Source organism: Mesoplodon mirus, assembly GCF_964341445.2.
Source record: "Mesoplodon mirus genome assembly, chromosome: 2".
Classification (NCBI taxonomy): domain Eukaryota; kingdom Metazoa; phylum Chordata; class Mammalia; order Artiodactyla; family Ziphiidae; genus Mesoplodon; species Mesoplodon mirus.
This window is the reverse complement of record NC_138977.1, coordinates 198,140,952-198,163,791: the sequence shown is the minus strand read 5'-3', so window position 1 is coordinate 198,163,791 and position 22,840 is coordinate 198,140,952. Positions and strand designations below refer to the sequence as shown.

Here is a 22,840-nt window from a genome sequence, read left to right as displayed (position 1 = left end):
TTTTCCAAACTCCATCTGCTCCAGTTTGTAGTTTTTATCAAATTTACACGTGCGTATAGTTTCAAGAATCAAACAGTTCTCTAGCAACACCATCTCCTGCCTCCCCTCCCCCTACCTGCCATCCCCTGTGGCAGTCACTTAAAAATTGTAGCTGATTCTTTTGTTGTTAACGTACACGTTTTTCAATAGCTTGCATGTTTTGCTACTTTTGGGTATTATCTATTGGCTCCTCCTGAGGATTGTGCTCTCCTCCCCCTCCCCATGCGCTGTGCCCCAACCCCCTTATCTTTGGAGGAGGAAAAATCCTGTCTTCTCCAGAAGTCAGGAGTGTCATGCCTTATCCTAGAGGGACATGGGGGTCCCTAAGTGGAATAACATGCACATCTTTGGGTCTTTTGTGATCTTGCCAATAAGACTTAAAAGTCCAAAATTCTAAGCTGTAGGTTTGAATTGGGCCGTGTGTTGTTACTAGCTCTGTGGACCAGCCATAACCAAGGGCCCGTTAGAAGCTGGATTGAATTAGAACGTCTTCTGGATATGGTTTTTTGGGACCAAATATCAACTTATTTTGTTGTCCTTTGCCTCTGTTGTAGAATGTAGAAAAAGTACACTGTCCCAGTTAATTGCAGGCCATTGTTTGCTGGACTTGGTTATCTTGGGGGTCCTACGGCGCCCCGTTCTTGGCCTCTCAGCTCCAGGACACTCTTAAGGAGATGGCTTCTGCGTATATTTGACCGGTGATGTCCAGGGTTTGTGGGAAAGTGGCAGAGCTGCCTGTGTCTTGGGGACGCAGAGGGATCTGTATTAAATCCTAAAAGTGCCACGTCTTCCAGAAAAGCTGCTGCAGTCCAGTCTCAGGATAGGGCATGTGGACTCTACTCCGAGTCTCAGCGTTCCACTTTGTTTCCAGAGCCACCCACAGACACCTCTCAATTCTTTGTCCAGTCCTAGAGGACATGCTTCTGGGCTTACCTGTCTCCTCCAGGCTCAGGAGTGACTCCCATCTCTTGCCCTTTGCCTCTCTCTGTGGCCCTTCTGAGTCTGGAGAAGACTTCACTGGAACTCATGCCAGCAATCTTGCCATCTTTCTTGTTAATGAGGAATGAGGGAAGGCAACAGGGCACCACCTTCTGAAACGAAGGCTGAATTTTAAAGTTGTGAGGGACCTTGGACGCCATATGGTTTGTATAACTCTGCTTGCCTACCTCCGGCAGTGAGACTCTCACTGAAGGAGCCACCCTTTTCCAGTGATGGGTGCTCATCTCTTGGAAGGTTCTTTCCTGCTGAACGGACATCCTTGTCTGGGATGCCCCTCCACTAAACAGCTGAGGACAGCCTTGAAACTAGTCAACAAATTATTCTTCCTGTTTTTCTGGCATAAGTGGTATCAAAAATGGTTTTAAGAGGCAGCCATAAAAGATGCTGGTAAAAACTCATGTTTTCTAAGCACCGAGTGTGTTGCCAGAGAGGTTCAGTTTTGTTTTTCTTTATCGTTATGATTTTGATTTATTTGCATCTGATAGAATGGTATCAGTGACATGAGGTATAATTACATCTCTTTTGAAATTCTACCCTGGAGCCCCACCAGGAACTGACCCAGATTCGTGCCAAGGAACACATCATAGGCTTTGGGTTTTTTTAAATGTGTACTTAAAACACTCTTTTGAAATGCTAGACTTTTTGATACTTAAAGAGCATTGTTTTAATGGGTGGAGTTCTTTTTTGATCCTCTAAGTTTAAATTTCTTAGCTCAGGGGTGGCCATAGTGACCATCCTGTATTGTGAGTTCAAGAGGCCTCTGAGAGGCAAGCCCTGCACACGTGTGTGTGTGTGTGTGTGTGCACGTGCACTTGTCTCCTTTTTGTCAACCAGTTCTAAACTTTTCTTGATTCTTACTGCTTTTACTGAATCTTCAGAAATGCTGGCCATTTTAGGAAAGCCATGTGACATAATTCTTTAAATAAATAATAATGATTTGACTTAGAGAAACTGGCAGCAATAAATCAACATGGTTGGATTATCATTTCCTTTGAGATTTCCTTTGTTTTCCCAGCTTTATATGATGAACATGTATTACTTTTATATTAGAGGAAATTATTTGGGAAAGCATGGCTGCTTCCAAACTTATTCCTAATCTGCCAATGAGGTAACAAGGTGGAGGATACAGGAGGGGATAACAGATTGGAACATAAGGATGTTGGGAGCCAGGGCTGCCATGGGAACTGTTATTGCCAGTCTTTTTTACCATCAAAAATGCCTCTTTTATTTTTATATGTATTTATTTTTCTTCTAAATGCCCCTTGCTTTGAAAGATTTCGTCTAACCCAACATTGTGTTTGTTAAATAGCAATTCCTCCATTGTTGATCAGTCAAAGATTAACTGCCTATTGGAGAGTTACTGGGTTACTTTATGGAGTTGATGCTGTTCCAGCTGAGAGTAAAGACATGTGATATTTGAGTTGGCCCTTCGTTAGGCACTCATCTATGTTCTCCACTTTCATTGCTACCTAAGGTGGGACTTCCTGAGCTGAGGACCCAAGGTTGGGGTTCTGCAGTTAGAGAGCTCTTCTGTATTTTGGGCTCAAGACCTTGTGTTCCCTCTGGTACTGGTATTTCTCCCCAACAAACCTGCCTTGATTTTGTTTTTAAATGCAACATCTAAAAAAGCACAAGACCAGTAGTACAGTAAGGCTTCATGGCTGTGCTAACCTTTTTCTGCCTCATCCTTCATCATCCTCATCATGGTAATAATAGTTGGTATCAGTTGAGTTCGTGCTTAAGGTGTACCGGATACATGTTAAATGTCTACATAGATGATCTCATTTGACCCTCATAATTCCTCCTCTGTGAAGCAAGGACTATTAATTAGCCCCGGCATTTTACGGATGGGGAAGCTGAGACTCAGAGGTTGAGTAATTTGTCCAAGGTCATGAGGCCAAAGAACAGCAAAGCCAGGACTTGAGTTGCTTCCCATCTCTTACACCTTCCTTTAATCTCTTTCCTCTTTAATCCTTTCTTTACAGACCAAGACTTCAGCTTTGGATCTTCTTCACATCCCAGCATATCACCTTGTTGTGTACCTGGAATTAGTTGATTCTCTCTTCACAGTTCCCCAGTAGGGGAAGAATCCACAAAGTTTTCATTAGATTCTCAAAGGGATCTATGACCCAATAAAAGTTAACGTAGACCACGTTCCACATGGTATCCTTGGAATGGAACTGAGGTCATCCTGTGGGAAGGGAAGTACCTCCTCTAGCTTCCTCACTGTTCCAGAAGGAAGGGGTTTGAGGCTTTCTCTGCTGGAGAGCAGGAGAAAAAGAACTCTGGTGAATTACACTGGAGGCACTAAACAGGCGTTTCTGTGGCTGGGAAATGCCTCCTTGGATCCCTTAAGACCCCACCCTAACAGTGGGAAATTTAAAAGGACAGAACCAGATCCCAACTCCAATTTCCACACATTCAGGAATAAACCCACTCTATCGGGCCCATCAGGGTGCAGGAGGAGGGCTTCTGGCACTGCGGCTGAGCCCCTGCATCCCAGGTGTCTGGACTCTTCCCCAGAAAAAGTGCAGTGATAATAGCGTTTATGTTGTAGGCATTGTGCTAAGCACTTACATGTATTACCTCTTTTAATCTTCCTCATAACCCTATGAGGTGTGGAGTGTTGTTATCCCTATTCTACAAATGAGGAAACTGAAGCCCTGAGATGTTTAGTGACTTCCCTGTGGATATGCATTTAGAAAGTGGTTGGGTCTTTGCATAGGATTTAAGTTGCACCCCAGGACCTGGAGTACCTCAGTTCTAGAGTACAGGCCACCACCTGCATTGCTTAAAGATGGGAACGTGTACATGTAACGGGGTATGAGGTAGACACCAACCCCCGGAGCTGGTGATGAACCTGCTTGTCAAGGTGGTGGAGGAAGGGGAGGCTGCTTTTGGCTCCCCTTTTACAGAATCCTCCCCCATCCTCTTGGACCAGTTAGGTGCATCTGCGTGGAGTTTCTAAGTGTCCAAGCTTTGCAGGGCTCCCACACAGTTATCTCATCGGCATTTATCAGTAGGTGGGGAGTCAGACAATCTGGGCTTCCCCCCTGGTTCTGCCCGTCCAAGCTGTGTGACTTGGGGGGTCATTCAGGCTCTCCGAGTCTATCTGCTCATTTGCAAACCAGGGAGTTTGAACTCTGGCCTTCATTAGGATGAGGAAGGGTCTCAGCACTGTGGGAGGAAGGCCCTGCCCTTAATGTGTCTTCATAAGCAAATGGCCTGCTCCAGGTACACTGTGCATGTTGTTCTGGTATTAAGATTAATGGGCCAGAAACCTACCTGTAAGTCTGGCCACGCTTGACAACTGTAGCTTTAGAAGGTACAGTGAGTATTTTCATAGAGTGACAGTGATCATCATAATTAAGATTTTCGGATCATTTGTACTCCTCCTGTCTGCCGTTCTATTCTGTTCTCCACCTGTTCATGACCCCCACTGCAGGTATCCTTAAAACCAGAGAGCTGTGGAATATCAATGCTGGAAAGGAACTCTGATCACCTATGGCCAGCCTTCTCATTTTACTGGCATGGAAATAGGCTCAGAGAGGTATAACAGCTTGCCTAAGGCCATTCTTGGTAGAGCCAGCATGTAGGTCGGCATTCTTTTTTTTTGTAAACATCTTTATTGGAGTATAATTGCTTTACAATGGTGTGTTAGTTTCTGCTTTATGACAAAGTGAATCAGCTTGGCATTCTTTCAGTTGTGCCCTGCAGCTGTCCCTTATCTCTCCTCTTAACTTCCTTCACAAGCAGACATAACTTTTCATCAGTTTTTACCTTGTATGGCTCTTATGGCCTGTACCTGCTTCCTTGAGAGTAGAGGCTGGGTCATTCTCATCATAGTTTCTCCCTCTTCCTCCTCACTGTCCCTGTGTGTGATGAACAAAGGAACAAGGCCATTGCATAAGCAGAGCCATCTCAGAAGTCCTTTATGTTGCTAGGCCCACTGTTCCACATATTCAGATCATTGTGACTTCTCCAAGCACCAGGATGAATCTCTGCTGTGGACAGAGACTTAGGAAATACCCCTCTCCATATACTACTTTATCCCATTAATGTAGTGATGGATATACACAGCCAGTGTGTTACCGGCAGCTCTTGGAAGCCAAGATGTGTTGACTTCTTCATGGCTGTGCTGGGGCTGTCTCTCCAGCAGCAGTATAATCTGGGTATAAAGAGCATCTTTTCTGATCTGAGTGGTGACATTTAACTCTATCCCTTTGCCACGTGGCACCGTGAGTGTTCATAGACTTTCTCCTCTTCTCTCTGTTAAACATAATTGTTGTCTATTACTCAGCTTTCCCAGTTACCCTACCTTTTAAGGAGAATTTTCTCTTGGTTAGCTCAGTTCCTGGTCCTTTTTTATATAGAGGCAGTGAGTGGAGAATGAGCTGGAAGACCAAGAGGTGGGCCAGTCAGAGTTTGTGTGAGTGTGGATATGTGAATGCAGGTAAGGAGGGCCTGTATTTGTATCTGAAAAGACCCAATTCTTGTGTGTGAGAAGAAGGAACAGAGGCTAAAGGAAAGGAGAGGGAAAGTGTGTATGAGCTGGGAGTTGGGGAGAGTGGGAAGATGAAGAGAAGAGCCTTTAGAGGGAGAGCTGCTCTCTCTGTATGGGATAGCAAGTGGTGGAGAAGGAGGAGGGGTTTTAAAGACAGTTCCCAATGCATTAAGCATTTAATTCCTTCTCATTGGTGTTCAAGAGCTCAATAACATTTTGAGTTTTATGTTTGGGCTGGATTGTTTGCTTACATGGCTCCCAAGTGAAGGCAGGGCTACATGGAGACTCAGTTACGTTCATGCTACTCTGGCATGTTCTAGCTGGGAGACAGAGGCCAACTGTGGGGCAGAAGAATGCGAGAAGCAGACTTCTGGTGGCGGGGGTGGTGGGTGATTTGGAAAAATACTCTGTGGTTGGGGTCCAGGGGTCCAGGGGACCAGGGCTGATGTGCCAGAGTCAGCATATAGTTTGTATTACTATGAACAAACCCCAGATCATTTCCCTGCATTAAAAATAAAAAATATATTGGAGTTCTCAGATTTGGTACTTATTCACTTTGTACCCTATTTCCAAAAAAATATGAGGCAGTTCAGACTCGGTAGAGAAAATGTAGTGATTCGTTCACATTGTATTTTTTTCATAGATTTGCCCTAAGAAGGAAGAATAGGTTGAGTTTCGTGATCATATTTTACTGACAGAAATACTGGGAAGGATATTTAAATTTTTGTTCTCCAGGAAATTGCTCTTTTGTACTGGTTTGAGATGGAGATGGCTTAGCACAGAGAAGGTTTTAAATCCAAGGGAAGGAGCAGTGACTGTTTGGTTGAGATAAAGTTCTGTCTTCTGCCGGTGTGCCTCCCGGGGTTGGATTGATCTGTGCACTCTGCCTATCTAGCATTCGTGTTTGGTAAGATGACTTCTTCCACTGGTTGAAGGCCCCAGAAGAATAAACAGGCTACTGGAACTTGCAGGTCTGTCCATGGAAGTCCTGGCCTCTTTCTGGGCTCCTTGGAAAGCAGGAGAAACACTTCTGCAGAAGAGCCTGAAGGACTGGCCTGACATCCAGAAAGTTCAGGCAAGCATTGGTGTTTTGGGTCCCAGGCAAGGGCAGAAAGAGGACCTGTCCTGGACCCTCTTGTATGTTGCTGGTGGGAGTGCTAAGCAGCCTAGTCTTTTTAGCCCAATTGCCAAGCTGTTGGGCACTTTGAAATTGTCTGTACTTTTAGATCCTCTTAAGGGGCCTTGTGTGAAGGCAGGAAGTGTCAGCCACCTTTTGAAACAACATCCAGGGCAGACAGTCATTTCCCACCTAGCTTTACAAGATGCCAGGAAAGTAGCCCTCTGCTGGGGAAGAGCCCTGGTCAGCTCCTGGCCTCTCCGTGAGCCACACCTGTCTTGTTCAGGCTGGCCTACTGACTGCAGGCTGGGGAAGTCCCAAGGCAGCCCTGATGGTTTTGGTCACAGTTCCTCAGCCATGTCAGTTTCTCAGAGGGAATCCTAGGCCACAGGCACCAGAACGTTCCAAGGTTCTTACGAGCAATGTGCCTACCTGGTCCCACACCAAGTGGACAGTCAGAGTCCCTGGTTGGGGGGGGCGGGGTTAGGGCTCCTCAGATGATTCCTTTGTACCCTCTGGATGGAGACCCTCTGTGCCGTCCATCTGCAGTCACGGCCCAGTTCTGCACACTGCGGTGAGTAAATTTGATGCCAGGAGATCCTGGGTTCAAATTTTACGGACTTCAAGCAGTCAGGGAAGGACGAGGGTGAGGAAGGTCAGAGGTGTTGAGTACCAGCTTCGGGAAGATGTCAGCCTGGTGCTTCCGGTTACTCTTATTATGTTCCCCTCGGCCCAGCGTGCTGGGTGTTCTCGTGCCCGTGTCTAGGAGGAACTGAGCTTCCAAGAGATCAAGAACCTGCTGAGGATCATGCACTTGGTAGGTGACAGGCCTGATCAGCGTCCTCATTTTTTTCCATTAGGATTGTTAATGCCCACCCTAGAATGTTGAGTGTCTCCTCAAGCATGGCTGTGTAATAGATGTGAGCCACATATGTCATTTAAGATTTTTCTAGTAGCCACACTTAAAGAGGTAAAAAGAAATGAAATTAATTTTAACTATATATTTTTAACCCAGTATATCTAAAATATTATTTCAATATATAATCAGTATTTAAAAAAAAATCAGTGAGTTATTTTACGTTTTTTTTCCATACCAAGTCTTCAAAATCCAGTGTGTATGTTCCCCTTACAGTACATCTCAAGTCACACCAGCCACATTGCAAGGGCTCAATGACCACGTGTGGCTAGTGGCTGCCTTACAGGACTGCACAGCTTTGGCATCTCTTGGCTGGAGAGGTGTGTCTTGGCCGACTGCCCAGGGTAGCAAGGGGTCACTGTTCTAAATTAATCATTTCAAACGCCACAGGATGAATCAGTCCTGGGCCATCTGCAAGAGTGTCACCTGAGGAACATCGTCTAGAGCCCCAGGTGATTCTCTGTAGCCTGGTTGGAAACACTGTTCTAAAACCATTCAGTGGGCAGTTCACCAGCGTTCTGTGCCTTGGCCTCACCCCCTTTCAGGGACACTTGCATTCCAAGCACGTTCCTTTTGGGGGGTGGTGATGGTAGTGGTGTGAGGGAAAGGTCGGGGAAGGCATGCCCTGAGGGCCTTTTCCCTCCCCTGCTAAACAGAACTTCAGTTGCAGTGGAAAAACAAGATCTTGCTTATTTATCTGGATGTGATCATGCATAAGGGGTGGCACCTTCTCTTTTGGTGGCTGAGAGCAGGATCCTGTGTTCTCAGGAAAGGTGAGATGAAAGAACCAAAATATTTAGGGCAGAATGGGAGACTGTGTACTTAAGCTGTGTTCTTTTCCAGTGGTTTGTTTTTAAAATTTATTTGCTCACTTAGAGTAAAAAATTTGGTCCTAAAGAGTTACAGTCCAGGGTCCAAACCTCAAATGCCTCAGGCCGAGCAGGTAACATGCAGTGAAGGGTAGGGGATTTCAAATCGAAACTCACAGGAATGTTTTTGACTTTCACAAAAATGTGGCCGTCTCCCTTTTTTCTGGAAATACAAGACACTCTTGGTCTTTCATTTCCTGCTCTTGGTAGAGCAATATTTCTGAGAGAAAAAGCACTGCAGGCACCATGATAAATAGCAAATGACGCTTGGCCTTGGTGTTTCGGGAGAGGAATCTGAGAGCCATGCCCATGTAAGGGGGAACAGTTACTGCCCAGCCCCATCCAACTGTTGGCCTGGAGGCCCAATGTCACCAGATCTTGCTATTATTAAGGAGAAGCCACAAATCAGAGTATTTAAAAGGTAAAATCTTTGGGGTTTTAAAAGAAGTTTTAACCTTAGAAATACAGACTCCTAGGAATTTGCCCCACCACCAAAAGATACAGGGTCCTGTGTGTCCTTCCCTCAGCCTCCCCCAGTAGTGGCATCTTTTACATAACTAGTACAGCATCCACCCAGGAAATGGGCACTGTTGCAATCTACAGTCCTTATGCAGATTTCACCAGTTTATATATGTACTCACTTATGCGTGCATGTGAGGTACTTCAAGTTAGTGTACCTTTTCTGAGTATCACCTATGTGTCAGGTTCCGGGCCAACAGGGATGAGTTAGATTGGACCCCAGTGATGAAGGAACAGTCAGTTGGCGGGAACCAGGCAGAAGAAAGGACTTCAGAATATATCATGATTGTGGGATAGAGGGGAAGGGCACTGGGCCTAACCACGGGGGCCTTGAGGGACAAGAGTGGGAGCTAGCAGGTACCGAAGCAGCAGAGGGAGTGGCCTGAGCAAAGGCTTTGACTTTAGGCCTGGTGGGGCCACACAGCTGAGCTGGGAGCTGATTGGTGGTGATGGAGGCTGCAGTGGGAAGCTGGGGTATTGGAGATGAGTTGGAAGAGTAGCCCCTGTAGGTGGCTCCGAGGCTCCTCCCCTGAGAGTCTCTGCATTTGCTCCTCTCTCTACCTGCAGAGCTCTTTCCCTGTCTCTTGCCATGGCTGAGGTATTCTCACCAGTGACAGCTCAGATCCAGTAGCATTTCTTAACTGAGGCCGGCCCTGACTACCTAACTGTAGTCCCACCAGCAAAAACTACTTTCAATCTGTAATTATCATATTTATTCCATCCAGGGGACAGGAATATTGCCTGACTTGTTTATCGTCAAGATTTTCTCATGCTTGCTTCAGCACGAGAAAATTGGAATGAGACAGAGAAGATGAGCATGGCCCCTGCACAAGGATGACACAAATTCGTGAAGTGTCCCATGTTTCTGGGAGGAATAAATTAGGAGTTTAGGATTAACATATATACACTAGTATATATAAAATAGATAACCAACAAGGACCTACTATATAGCACAGGGAACTATACTCAATACTTTGTAATAACCTATAAAGGGAAAAGAATCTAAAAAAGAATATATGTATAGCTGAATCATTGCTGTACACCTGAAACTAACACAAAATGTTGTGTTAGTAAATCAACTGTACTTCAGTTTAAAAAAAAAAAACTCGGGGGCCCCCAAATCAGAACAGGTATCCTGTGGAGGTATCTTGTTTTAGGACTGGATGGGGAGAAAGGAGGGTATGACCACCTTTGGGAGGAAGAAAAGCATATTCCAATGGAAGAAAGTATGAAGTCACTGTGAATCATTTAAAGTAGGTGTGCTTTTTTTTTTTAAAGGAGATAAAAATCATTTTGCTATTTTTCAACTAATTTTATTCTACTTTAAGAGCTTTGTGTCATTTAGAGAACTTGGAAACTTCATTCTGCCTCCTACTGAATTTGTGGAGTAGGTGGGAGAACTATAAAAAGATCCCAAAGATCCACTTTCTTCTGCCAATGGGTGGGAAAGGGGGACAGCCGGGCAGTGGGACTAGAGGTGAGTGGTGTTTGGACACAGGAGCCACCTGGGCATTGAGCATCTTGGGAGCTTCAGTAGTGTTCAGGTCCTGAGGATATGGCACTGGGTCTGGCCCTGGCCCCAGTGGGATTTGCTGTGAGAAATAGGGAAGTGCTTTCCAAGGTCAAAACATGAGTGAAGGGCTTCCCTGGTGGCGAAGTGGTTGAGAGTCCGCCTGCCGATGCAGGGGACACAGGTTCATGCCCCGGTCTGGGAAGATCCCACATGCCATGGGGCGGCTAGGCCCATGAGCCATGGCCGCTGAGCCAGAGCACCCGGAGCCTGTGCTCCGCAACGGGAGAGCCCACAACAGTGAGAGGCCCGTGTACCGCAAAAAAAAAAAAAAAAAAAAAAAAGAGTGAAGTCATGTTAAAGCGTTAAGGGCAGTGTGATTTTAAAAACTGCACAAAAAGGAAAGATAATTATTAAAATTGGTCAGCCCCAAGGCCAGTTGGGGATTGATTTTTCTCCCCTGGACTGTCTGGGTTTGTTGATGGAGGAGTTGGAATTTGTGAGGGAGGGGAGTCTCCCATGAGCTTGGGAAGAAAGTTGGGCCTTGGACTCAGAACAAGGAGAGAGGGGCCAAGTCTGAGAGGCAGGAGAGCAGGTAGGTAAGGTCGAGTTACCTTCAGCAGACATTCCTATGTGCCAGGCTTTGGGGGGCGGGGGGCTGTGCGGAGGGGGCAGAGGCAGGAGCCAGGCGAGTGCCATGGGCAGGACTCATCACGGTCGCGTAGTTAGGTGGAGTTCGGGCACACACAAAGTAGCAGGGGTTGGGTCAGGGAATGAAACCAGAATTCCAGGGAATGGTCAGGGACCCAGAAGTTTCTAGGAGCTGAAGAGTAATAGGAAACAGCTCTGGTATCAAGCAGTCCCAGAAATTTGAAGCTATGTCATGTCGTGCCTCATAAGTAGAATTATCAGATTCCCGGTGAGATAGAAACCAGGCAGAGTACAGGTGCTTTGAACATCAGGTTGAGCGTTAGTGTCAGACCCTGGTTAGGGTCCACTAGGAACCTCAGATTACACATTCTTGACTCTCTTCTTCTCTCCTCATCACCTGGTAGACTTTTCCATGCTGACTTTGGCCTTTGCAGGTGAACTTGACCTTGGGAGTCCAACTGGATTAGTGTTTTACCAGTACTAGACTAGCCTTCTGAGCAGGGTCCTTCCTAGTCCACTAAATTAGTGGACCAATTAGTGGATGCTTAGATTCCAGAGACCAGTGGCAAGACTGAGTAGTTAGGGAATGGGTTGACTTGGTCATCTTTTAGCTGGAAGGTATGAAATTTGGGGTATATTTTGAAGGAACCTAGAGGGTTTGAAGTCACTATTGGGATACAGTGATCCTAAGTCAAGCAAACAAAAGAGGTTAAACAACAACAAAAAGACAAAACAAATGTTGACATGATCCTTGTCCCTACATATAGGTTAGTGGGAAAACAATGTAAAAATAAGTGATTTGTGCTCTGAAGGAGAGATACATGGTAGTTAGGAGAACATGTATCCAGAGAGGCTGCCATTGGAGCCAGAGCTGGTTGGATTGTTGGATTGATGTTGAGTAGGAATGAAGGTGGCTAAGGTGACTTTCACAACATCCAGGGTTGTTCTGTGTTCTTGGGATAGGCTAGAGATTGGGATGTAGATGAGGAAGGTGATGGTTCAGGGTGTTTGGCAGGGCCTTGAACAACTCTTGTGACATCTTTTGGAGGCTTGGGTCAGAGAATGGTCTTGTTTTAGGCCAGGATATAATGGTACTGCAAGAAATATTGGATTGCTTTTCTCCGTAGAAGGGATAAGTTAGTATCTTGTGCTTTTCCTAGACTTCCTGCCTCACCTGTGCTCTTCCAAATTTGCATTATGGCTGAAGTAGAAGGGCCCTTAGGTTGAACGGGAGGTTTGAGTGTCTCCTTGTTCTCGTGAAGGATACTATGGATTGCTGCTGGGCCTTGCGGTCAGGAAGGCTGACCTTGGTCAGCCATGGGTTTCTCTGGTGCTGGCCTGTCTGAAGGTCACCTAGTAGCATCTGGTGATGTCGGGGAAGAGATCTCTGGAGGCTGGCCCATTCAGGGAACTGGCTTACTCCGATCTGTCATCCTTGTGGCACACAGAATTTACTTTGCCATTCTTTGCTTGAGATTGCTCAGGTCGTTTCTTGACCACAAGTGGAAATCTGGGAATAGAAGTGCTCGGCCGGCTTGGCAGGTTTCCAGGCATTGCATTGATCTGCAGTGTCCTGCTCTTTGGTGGCCTGCTCTTTGGTGGGCAGTAAGGATCTGGTCAGAGTGCTGTGTGCCTTGGAGCTGTTCCTTAAAGGCCACCTTGGTGACCAGATGCTCCCCGACCCTTTGCTCTGCCAGGGTGAGCCTACACAGGTGTACAAGGGCTCAGATCTGCTGAGACTGGACAACTCTAGTAGATCATCTGGAGGCCCCGGCGTTGGGTCATGATATATAGCAACAAGGGCAGAGAGGGAGGCTGGCTTCACTTACCCAGTTGCCATCCTGGCTGCTGGCCTTCTTTTTTTTTTTTTTTTTTTTTTTTTTTGCGGTACGCGGGCCCCTCACTGTTGTGGCCTTTCTCATTGCGGAGCACAGGCTCTGGATGCGCAGGCCCAGCGGCCATGGCTCACGGGCCCAGCCGCTCCGCGGCATGTGGGATCTTCCCGGACCAGGGCACGAACCCGTGTCCCCTGCATCAGCAGGCGGACTCTCAACCACTGCACCACCAGGGAAGCCCCTGGCCTTCTATTTTTATTTAAAATAAAAAGGAGTAAAGTGATGGTTGTGACGGTGTGATTTAGGGAGTGGGTAAACATACTAAGGATGTGCAACTCCCCCAAAGCCTGGATCCTTGAATCCTGCTGGAAAGATGCTGAACTAATAACGTTGAGATTGTTCTGGAGGGTGAAAGAGTGTTCTGGAAAAAGGTGAAAGATACCCTTTTCCAAATGAGTATCAGAGTCTAGGCATCACAATCACCTGAATAGTTCCTGTGCCTCCAAACCAGAATTTCAGATTTAATGGGTCTGAGGCCCAAGAAACTGTTCTAGTTTTCCAGGTGATTCTAATTTTCAGCCAGATTTGGGAACCTGCCCACCAGTTAAGATCCAGGGATGCTTCCTTATTTTCTGGAACGGACCTTGACCCTGAACCCTAACCTTGGCCACATATTTGGTCTTCACTCCTCTTTCTGCCCCTTTCCTAATGCTTGTCTTTCAGAGATGCTGCCCCTTGGCTTTGCCTCAAGCCTAGATCAGGGCTGGCAGCTCCTCCCTTTTTTGTCCATGAAGAGAAGGGGAGCTCCACCTGGGCGTTTTGGTGGGCAGATATTCTGGAACACTTTCTCACAAAACTTGCTGCTTGAGGCTCGACCACATAGTAGATTCTGTCTGTAGAAATCCAGATCCTGAGATGGAGGCAGGACCGTCCTGTGATGGCACAGGAAAAAAAAAAGTCTGTTTACTGTCTTCTTACACATCATGGAAGTTCTGGAAATACTGGAAGGCTCAGTGTTTCTACCCCCATGTTTCTTGGGTCCTGCGGACTCTGGCACGGTATTTGTTGCCCTGAGGATGTGAAAGGTGGGCATTGCCAGGCAGCAGGGATGAATTGGTGGCTTTTTTTTTTTTTTTTAACAGTTCAGGTCTTTTATTTTCTTTACACCTATCATGCCATGAATTTATAGGGAATAGGTTCCAACAATTCAGGTTCCTTTTCATTGGTTCTCACGAAGTGTGCTTCTCTGGGTGGAGCAGGCTGGCGCTTCGGCTGAACCCAAGTCCCTTTCTCTTTGGCTTCCTTCTTTTTCTGATCACTTTCCTTCACCCGTTTCAGGAAGCTATGTCGGCTCTTAGGGTGCTTAATATGCTCGATACGCACATTAATTCTCTTGGCAAGAATCTTGCCCTTGTTTGTTTACAACAGTGCCAACAGCATGCTGGGTAACATTGTAGACTCTTCCAGTTTTGCCGTGGGGACACTTGTGGGGCATTTCTTTTTGAACAGTGCCCATTCCCTTGATAACTACAATATCACCTTTCTTGTAGATTCACATGTATGAGGCCAAAGGAACAACTCCATGTTTTCTAAAAGGCCTAGAGAACATGTAGCAGGTGCCCCTCCTCTTTCCCTTTGTGTTGGTCATTTTGGCGAATTACTGGAAGATGGCGGTTCCGACACAAAGGCTTGGTGGCATTGTTGATATGGGCACTTGGCAAGATCAGCTTGCACGGGTGCACGTGTGGGGCTTGTGCATCAAGTCTCGGCAGATGTTGGGTCAGGTGGCATAAGGTGGGGGGTTTTAAGACCCATAAGGTGATACAAAATCTGGACAAGACTCCATCGGAGGGAGGGGCTGTTCATATTTTTCGCTTTTACCCACACTGTCCCTGTCATTCCCTCCTTCCCTCGGTTCGCCCCCCGACTGCTCCACTCCCACCCGTGCTTTAGGCTTTCCTCAGGCCTCTGTCTGTGCTGGGAAGCATCTCTTCACCTCAGCTGCACTAGGAGCCCCTGCTCAGGGCTCCCACAGCACCTGTGCCTACCCAGATCTTTATGTTTACCCGTCGTTTTAGAAGTCTTTGAGTGTCCGGATCTTTTACCCAGGCAGAGCCACTTAGGGGCAAGGACCGGGTCTGTTCATCTTTGTGTATCCATCACCTCGTGCACTGCCTGGCATGTAATAGGGTTCAGTAAATATCTGCTGAGTGAATGAATCAATACATGCTTTGAGGGGATGATATAAAGAACTTCCTCCACGACCTTATAGTTGAACATTGTTCATTTATTACCGTGTTGATATCTATACATAAGCTTATTGATAGCCTTGTATTCAAGATGCATATTAAAGGACATTTTTCTAGCATAAGGAGTGTTTCAGGCAGTTTGGAACGTTAACTGAGCACTTTTGAAGTAGCGGATTTATGGTATTTGTGAGAACTACTTCTGTGCTTAAAGCAGTAACGTTTTATTGAAAATGTCACATTAGGAAACAAGCCCTTAGGGAACCTGATATAACTTATATTCTTTGGCAAATGAAGGTATGGCAAGCATTTTAGTACAGAGTAGGTTAGATACTTCAACTGTAGTTCCTTGAATTGAGTATCTAGCTTCGAGGGAAACACACACATACGTGTGTGTGTGTGTGTGTGTGTATACACATAAAATTTGCTTTTTGCTTTGTAATATAAGATTACTGTGCAATGGGGCATAGCAAAAGAGTCCTGGATTGGACCTAGGGTCTAAAGGCAGAGCAAATTCTAACATGGGAGTGGGTAAGTTGGTTTTCTGCTTACAGTTGTATGAAATGGGAGTGTTGTTCTTGTTCAGGGTTTGCAGATGTCTACAGGAGTGAGGCTGCTAACTTAAGTTGCTATATGTTCTATACCATTTTTTTTTCCTCTTAGACCTCAGCCCCTTTTTTGTGTTCCTACTTTTGTTAGAATCAGAGGTAGAAGGAAATATTTCTGTACCCCAAACAAAAAAACGCAAGGACAATGATCACCACAGCTTTTCTCTGTGACAATAGGGAGTGGTAGGGACTGTGGCGTATTGGAATAGCCAAGGCTGCCTGTGAAGGGCAGCTGCTACTTAGCACCAGCTGATCATTTCCAGACATGAACATGGGCCATTTTGACAGATCCTCTTCTTTTTTTTTTTTTTTTTTAAAAGAGAAGCCCAAAGTCTGGGTTTTTACATGACATCTCTGATTTTTAGGTTTTGGCTCAAATTTCTAGGCATATCCTTCAGATTAATATAATATCTCTGTAGGCTAGATGTGACCCACTCGACATCTGTTATAAATGATCTCTAGAGCTTCTTTCTGTCCAAGATCCATTGATTCTAATGGGGACCATTTCAACCAGTGAACTGAAGATTCTGCTTCTACTAGGTGAGGTCAGGGTAAGAAGGAAGTGGGGCTGGAAGATGAGGAGGGAGGCTTTGAATCTAAACAGGGTGCCTGGCAATTGGTATTTGGATGGCCTCCTTGGAGAGAGTCCACAGGATGCCCGATTCACAGCAGATGCCTTGTATGTTTGTCATTGCAGGAGTGGCATTTATTGGAAGAGTTTGTGAGACCTTCTCTCTGCCCGCAGCTCCAGGACCAATGCGTCTTTCCAGCACCTTAAACCACTGGTGAGTATGTATGTGTGTGTGTGTTTTTTTTCCTGCTGCTGCGGTGAAGGGACATGTTTTCAGTGAACTGTAGAATGTGATTTTCAGAGAACCACACTGTCCTTTCTATTAGAGAGGGAAGGACACTGGGATGGGCCTAGGAATATCTGGGTTCTGGTACCTACCTCATTCTGCTTATTGTGGGATCTTAGGTGTATTGTTTGGCATCGCTAGGCCCCCAGACAGATAAATGAATCCTGCCCTGCTGAAAGATTATATGAGAATGCTTCCAAGGGAATAAAATGCTGAGCAAATACAGAGTAATCCTATTTGGCTCTGAGATGTAGAGCTGGGCAATTCTGTGCTAACAAATTGAGATGTGAATACATAGGTTGGAAACATGGATTTTAAATACCGATTTTGAGTCCTCCAGAGTGGTTCTTCAAGAGATTTATATGCTCCTTTTTTTCCTTCCTACCATTCCAGCTACCATTTTTTAGAAAGATAAATTAACTATGTTTCACAATTGCCTTCATTTTTATTTGCGATCAGATAATTTCACAGTTAACAAATGTTCTTCCTTTATTCCCCCCCAAAAGAAAATTACTCATCATAGCAGGTAAATGTCTTGCATCTGTGGCAGTTAAGAGGCAAAAATATGTCCTTAACACTAGTGTGTTCCAGTGCTGACAGCACTTTGAGGCGTGCTAGCTAGTTGATGGTGAAGGTCTCACGTGAGTACTGAGGGCAGGACACTGAGCCAGGGAGGCAGTATGACCCGTGCGTCTCGAGTCCAGCCGCCCTTTGTTGAGAGAAGCTGGCTTGCTTGCTGCTGACTGCCTGGTCCGCTCTCACCACGTGGACCAGGTGTTGTTACCATCCAGTGCGATGCGTACCCGTGGCATGGCCACCTGGGGAGCTTGCAGGGTGCCTTGGTGGGGCAGAAAGGAAGGGCAGTTAGTCAGGCCCATGGTTAGGGACCCAACTCAGGTATGGGAGGCTGACTGTCCCCACTGCTGTGCCTAAAGGGACACAGCGGACATTCTGGGTCCCTCAGTCAGAGACCCATCTGTTAGAAAGAACTCTGTGGCGGGAGGCCTCAGGGAAGCAGATGGTCTCGGGTGGATGGGATGCTTCAGCCATTTGGTAAATATGTATGAATGCCTACTCTGTGCCAAGGCACTGCTCTGGGCACTGGGGACCCGGTGGTCACAGACAGACTGGAGCTTAGATTCGAGTGGGGTGACAAGCAAGAATGTGACCTCCATGAGGGCAGGGATCTTTGCTTATTCACTGCTGTCTTCTCAGCTCCTAGAAGAGCACCTTGAACATAAGCATGGTGAGTGCTCACTAAATATTGTTTTGTGAATGAAGGAAATAACTAAGCAGATAATATAATTTCAGGTGATAATAAGTGCTATAAAAAGAGTGAGGGGTTCTTTTTTTTTTTTTTTTTTTTGCGGTACACGGGCCTCTCACTGTTGTGGTCTCTCCTGTTGCGGAGCACAGGCTCCGGACGCGCAGGCTCAGCGGCCATGGCTCACGGGCCCAGCCGCTCCGCGGCATGCGGGATCTTCCCGGACCGGGGCACGAACCCGTGTCCCCTGCATCGGCAGGCGGACTCTCAACCACTGTGCCACCAGGGAAGCCCTGAGGGGTTCTTTTTGAAAGAGGTCTGAGAAGGTCTGTGTGTGAGGGCGGGGTGGGTAGAAATTTTGTGCAGAGATCTGGATGGAATGCAGGAATCTGGGGGGAAGTGGTTAGCAGAGGGAACAGCAAGCAAAAAGAAAGGCCTTGGTGTAGGCTGAGCTTGGCGTGATAGAGGGACAGGAAGGCAGCCAGTTTGGCTGGCCTTGAATGGGGGGTTGTTATGGGGAGAGTGATATGAAATGAGGTCAGTGGTAGGTGGGAGCCAGATCTTGTAGATAAGGAGTTTAGATTTACTCCAAAACCCAGAGTGTGATTGGATACCTTTTGAGAAGTTTGAGTAGAATAGTGATATGATCTTCTTTGAGCTTTAAAATTATTTCTCTGGGTCCTGAATGGAGAATAGACTTTGGGGGCAAGAATAGAATCAGTGTGACCTGTAGGAGGCCCTTCCGGCCTAGGCAAGAGATAAGGGCGTAGCTTGGATTAGCGTGGTGGTTATAAAATGATGTGAACTGGTCAAGCTCGGGGTATATTTTGAAGGCAGAGCCTACTGAGTTGGGTGTGTGGTTTGAGCAAAAATAAAAGCTAAGAATAAGCCCAGTGTTTTTGACTGGGTGAATATAATGATGCTATTTACTGAGATGGGGACCAAAGAGGGAGGTTTGGGGAGGATCCTGAGAGTTCCGTTTGGGCACATGAAGTTTGAGATGCCCATTCGATTTCCTTAGAGAGATTTAGAGTTGGCTGGAGCTGGAAATGGTACCTTTGAGCGTCATCAGCATGTAGATGGTATTTGAAGCTATGAGACTGGATGCGATCACTCAGGGAGATAAGGGAGGAATAGGTAGGATTTGGACATAGAAAAGAAAGGCAAAGAGTGAATTTTCCATATAAAATCCCTACTAAGAAGTAAATGAAGACACATGCTAATGAATAAGGGATAATTTCATGTAATGTAAATATAAATTATTCAAGTGAGATGATATGACAGTAAAAATAAAGCCTCACCTTACGGTAAAAAAAAAAAAAAGGAAATACTGTGACTCCCCCAAATCAAGATAATTAGTTTTAGAATTGCATGATTTAAAATCTGGCCAGCTGAGTGAATTATAAACTGCATTTATGCATTTGGCACATGGCTGTCTTTGGCTGGCAAGCAGAAGGATCCACCATCCTTTGCCAAAAATAGCCTGTAAGCTACTCTGTTCTTTATATGCACTAGAACTTCTACAAGCCATTTTGATGAAGTTCAATTCACTGTTAATACATTTCAGATTTTTTTCATTCTATGATCATATTCAACAGTTCATTAAATGAAGGTTCACTGAGTGGAAAGCGATGCCCGAAAATCAGTAATTTTGTGATGTAATTTTATGAAAAGGCCAAACAGTCACCGTGATTTGCAGGACCACAATTTAGGAAACATTTTGGATATCTTTGAAGTACCAAAGATAAATGTTACAAGATAATAAAGCTGCAAAAATAGACCTGATGATGGTTGAAGTGATGGTTGTAGTAGACGTATGTGTTTCAGGACCACCCATACCCCTTAACCACCATCCACTGATATGAGAAAATCATATTTTGAACATACACATTTTCATCTATTTGTGGGCTTCTGGCACAAAATACAGCTCTCCTGTATTGGTTTTGTCCAATTCCCAGAGAAATTGCCCCACTGAGCTTCCAGCATATTCTCGCTGGGCTCCTTGATTTTTCCGTTTTCAGGTTATCTGGGAAGTCTCCTTAGTCTGGGTATCTCCAGCCCCCATAGACACTTTTGTCCCCTTCCCACAGTTACCAACTCAATGCCTGCCGGCCTCCTCCCTCTTGCTGGGCTTCGGGGCCCACTGTCTCTGACTGCCCTGTGAGCCTCAGGTTAGCCTCCCCAAAGGCTTTTGAATATCCTCAAGATTCTTTTCTTTGTAAACATTTCCACTTTTTCTCCAGGCTTGTGTTTTTTGTTTTGTTTTGTTTTGTTTTTTTCTTCAGGCCTTTTGTGGAAATGACAAGAGAACGGGAAACCAGTGCAGCTGTTGAGGGCAGTGGGACAAGCACCATTCTAAAATGTGCTGTTTCAAGTTGCCTGGGCCACGGGCAGCCCCAGCTTGCTTTTCCATGTATCTCAAGACCCTTGTGTTTCGGTGAAAATATTCTCTGTGCGACTTCTGGAGCATCTAATCTCTGGAAAGTGAGCACCGATTGTGTAGCATTCTATGTCTGAAACCATTCATTTATGGCAAAGTGAAGGTTTCAGTGGAATGTTCATGACGATTGACACCAGCCCTAGTTTCCTTTGTCATCTTTTCTCAGAGTGGAACCTAAATAAGATTAAAAAGAATGAAACTGACTGGCAGTCATAGTAGGGAGGATTTCTCCTGTTTCCTTTTTAGTAAGTGATTTCAGGAATGAGAAAAAAAAAAAATTGGTACCTTCCTATGGCTCTGGAGACTTAAGGGTGGTGGAGCTTTTTTAAAAAAAAATTTTGAATTTTATTTTATTTTTTTATACAGCAGGTTCTTATTAGTTATCCATTTTATACATATTAGTGTATATATGTCAATCCCAATCTCCCAATTCATTACAAGGGGTGGTGGGACTTTTTAAAAAATGGTAGAATCTGCCTTAAGTTTAAAAAAAAAAAATAGGCCAGGTATGCAGAATAGTGCTTCATTGCTCCTGTGCATGTGGACCATCTCAGGAGGATCTGCTGGAGATAAGTAACGTTGTGGGGGGCGGGAGGGAGTGGTATAGGAAGAAAACTTACTTTTCACTCTATACCATTTTGTCCTAAATTTTTTTGTATCATGTTTAGGTACTACCTTTAAAAAGGATAATAGTGCCCCTTCTAGGTGTAATAAACGATCTAGAAAAATTTAAATTTCCTTCACTACTTGGTTTTATCGTTACTCTTGCTCGTCGTGTATGTCAACCAAGGTCATTGCCTGTTCAGTCTCCATTGCCTTTATTCTGAGGCTTCATTTCATGTACATCAGCAACTTGGGACTAGGCTTTGGTAAGAAAATTTCCTTTACTTTTCTAGGTTCTTCTGGCTGGTCTAAGAATTAAATTGACCTGAGACAGATTAACAGGAGAAAACCAAACAAAAGTGTAACAACATGTATACATGGTAGAGAGCCAGGAAAACTGAATAACTCCCCCAAGTGACCAACTTCCTTGCTTTCAATACCATCCTCAGCTAAAGATAAAAGAGGATGAGCGTCAGTTATGGGAGGTGACCAGGAAAAGCACTGTAAGCCAGGGTAAGGTTGTTATGTAGATTAGTCATCTCCTCCGCTGATAAGGGTTTCTAGAGATCAGATCATCCTCCTCTTCCTGGTATAGCCATGGAGACACCCTTACAAATGAAGATTTCCCTGATAAATGTTTCTTCCAAAAGGGTAACTATTATTTGGTTTTCAGAATTTTTCCCATGTCTGCTATTTCTTTTTAAATTTATTTATTTATTTATGGCTGTGTTGGGTCCTCGTTTCTGTGCGAGGGCTTTCTCTAGTTGTGGCAAGCGGGGGCCAGTCTTCATCGCGGTGTGCGGGCCTCTCACTATCGCGGCCTCTCTTGTTGCGGAGCACAGGCTCCAGACGCGTAGGCTCAGTGGTTGTGGCACACGGGCCTAGTTGCTCCGCGGCATGTGGGATCTTCCCAGACCAGGGCTCGAACCCGTGTCCCCTGCATTGGCAGGCAGATTCTCAACCACTGCGCCACCAGGGAAGCCCCCATGTCTGCTATTTCTTAGAAAGTGTAACCAGTTTAAAATAATATGTCAAAGAGACATGTTTTGGGTGGCAAATTCTGTTCTCCTACAGCTTCTTTAACTTGAGTTTCTCATTTTTGCGTGTTACGGAAATGTCAGTCAGGCCAATTTCATTCCCCCTTCCCTTCTTTCAAAAAGGATTTAAGGCTGTTTCTGGCCAATATTTTATTCAGCTACTTTAGACAAATGTGGATTCAAATGAGGTGTAGTTGGCACGAGCTGAGCCACAGATTATGTCTGTTTCAACTGGCCATCTCCCTGCTGCCCTTTAGCTCAGTCTTGTTGCACTGTGGAGCAGGCCATGGGATTTGGAATCCGTTGTGGTTGATAGTTCCTACCCCCAGAGTTCAGTCAAATTAAAATGATCATCCCAAATTCATTTTCCTTATCTTAAGAATCTCAGCTACTGTCAGAAAATGTTCAAAATGGAATTTGCATAAAGTGAAGGCTAGAATTCAATGTCTAGAACCAATGTGCTGGTCACCACACCACATTGTTTGGAGTGTGTGCTGTTTGGGCGTCAGTTTCTACAGGGCTTATTGTCTGAAAGTATCTCCCTGGGCTGCCATATTGGTTTGTGTTACCAGAGGTTCTATAATGTTTCTTTCTGGCCAACATTTTTGTGTCCTACAAAGACATGACATCCGTTCCATGCAGCACCGACATTTCTTATTATTTGATGTTTCTCCAAGAGATTTACACATTTGATTTTATACTTTTAAAGCAAACAGGAAGCTGTATCACATTTGCCAGCCAACCATGTGTAAAAACAAGATACTTTCTCCTTTTCTATCTAGTCACTACAAATAGTGAGATACATTTTTTGTCCCCCTGCCCCCCA

The 22,840-nt window shown here is 45.3% G+C and overlaps 1 protein-coding gene and 1 pseudogene across 14 annotated transcripts in view; one reads left to right on the top strand and one right to left on the bottom strand.

The window, feature by feature from the left end:
- SORBS1 (sorbin and SH3 domain containing 1) overlaps nt 1–22,840 on the top strand; it is a 243,181-nt gene that overhangs the window by 52,860 nt on the left and 167,481 nt on the right. For 12 of the 13 annotated variants that reach the window (XM_082633406.1, XM_082633409.1, XM_082633415.1 and 9 more), the window contains exon 2: nt 16,511–16,598. The gene's annotated coding sequence lies outside the window, so the exon portion shown is untranslated. Of the gene's footprint in view, nt 1–5,422; nt 5,492–16,510; nt 16,599–22,840 lie in introns of those variants that run through there. The other variant, XM_082633411.1, reaches the window with a different exon arrangement.
- LOC309792534 (large ribosomal subunit protein eL21-like) lies at nt 12,520–14,627 on the bottom strand (annotated as a pseudogene). Its single transcript has one exon. The product of its transcript is annotated as a large ribosomal subunit protein eL21-like (transcript).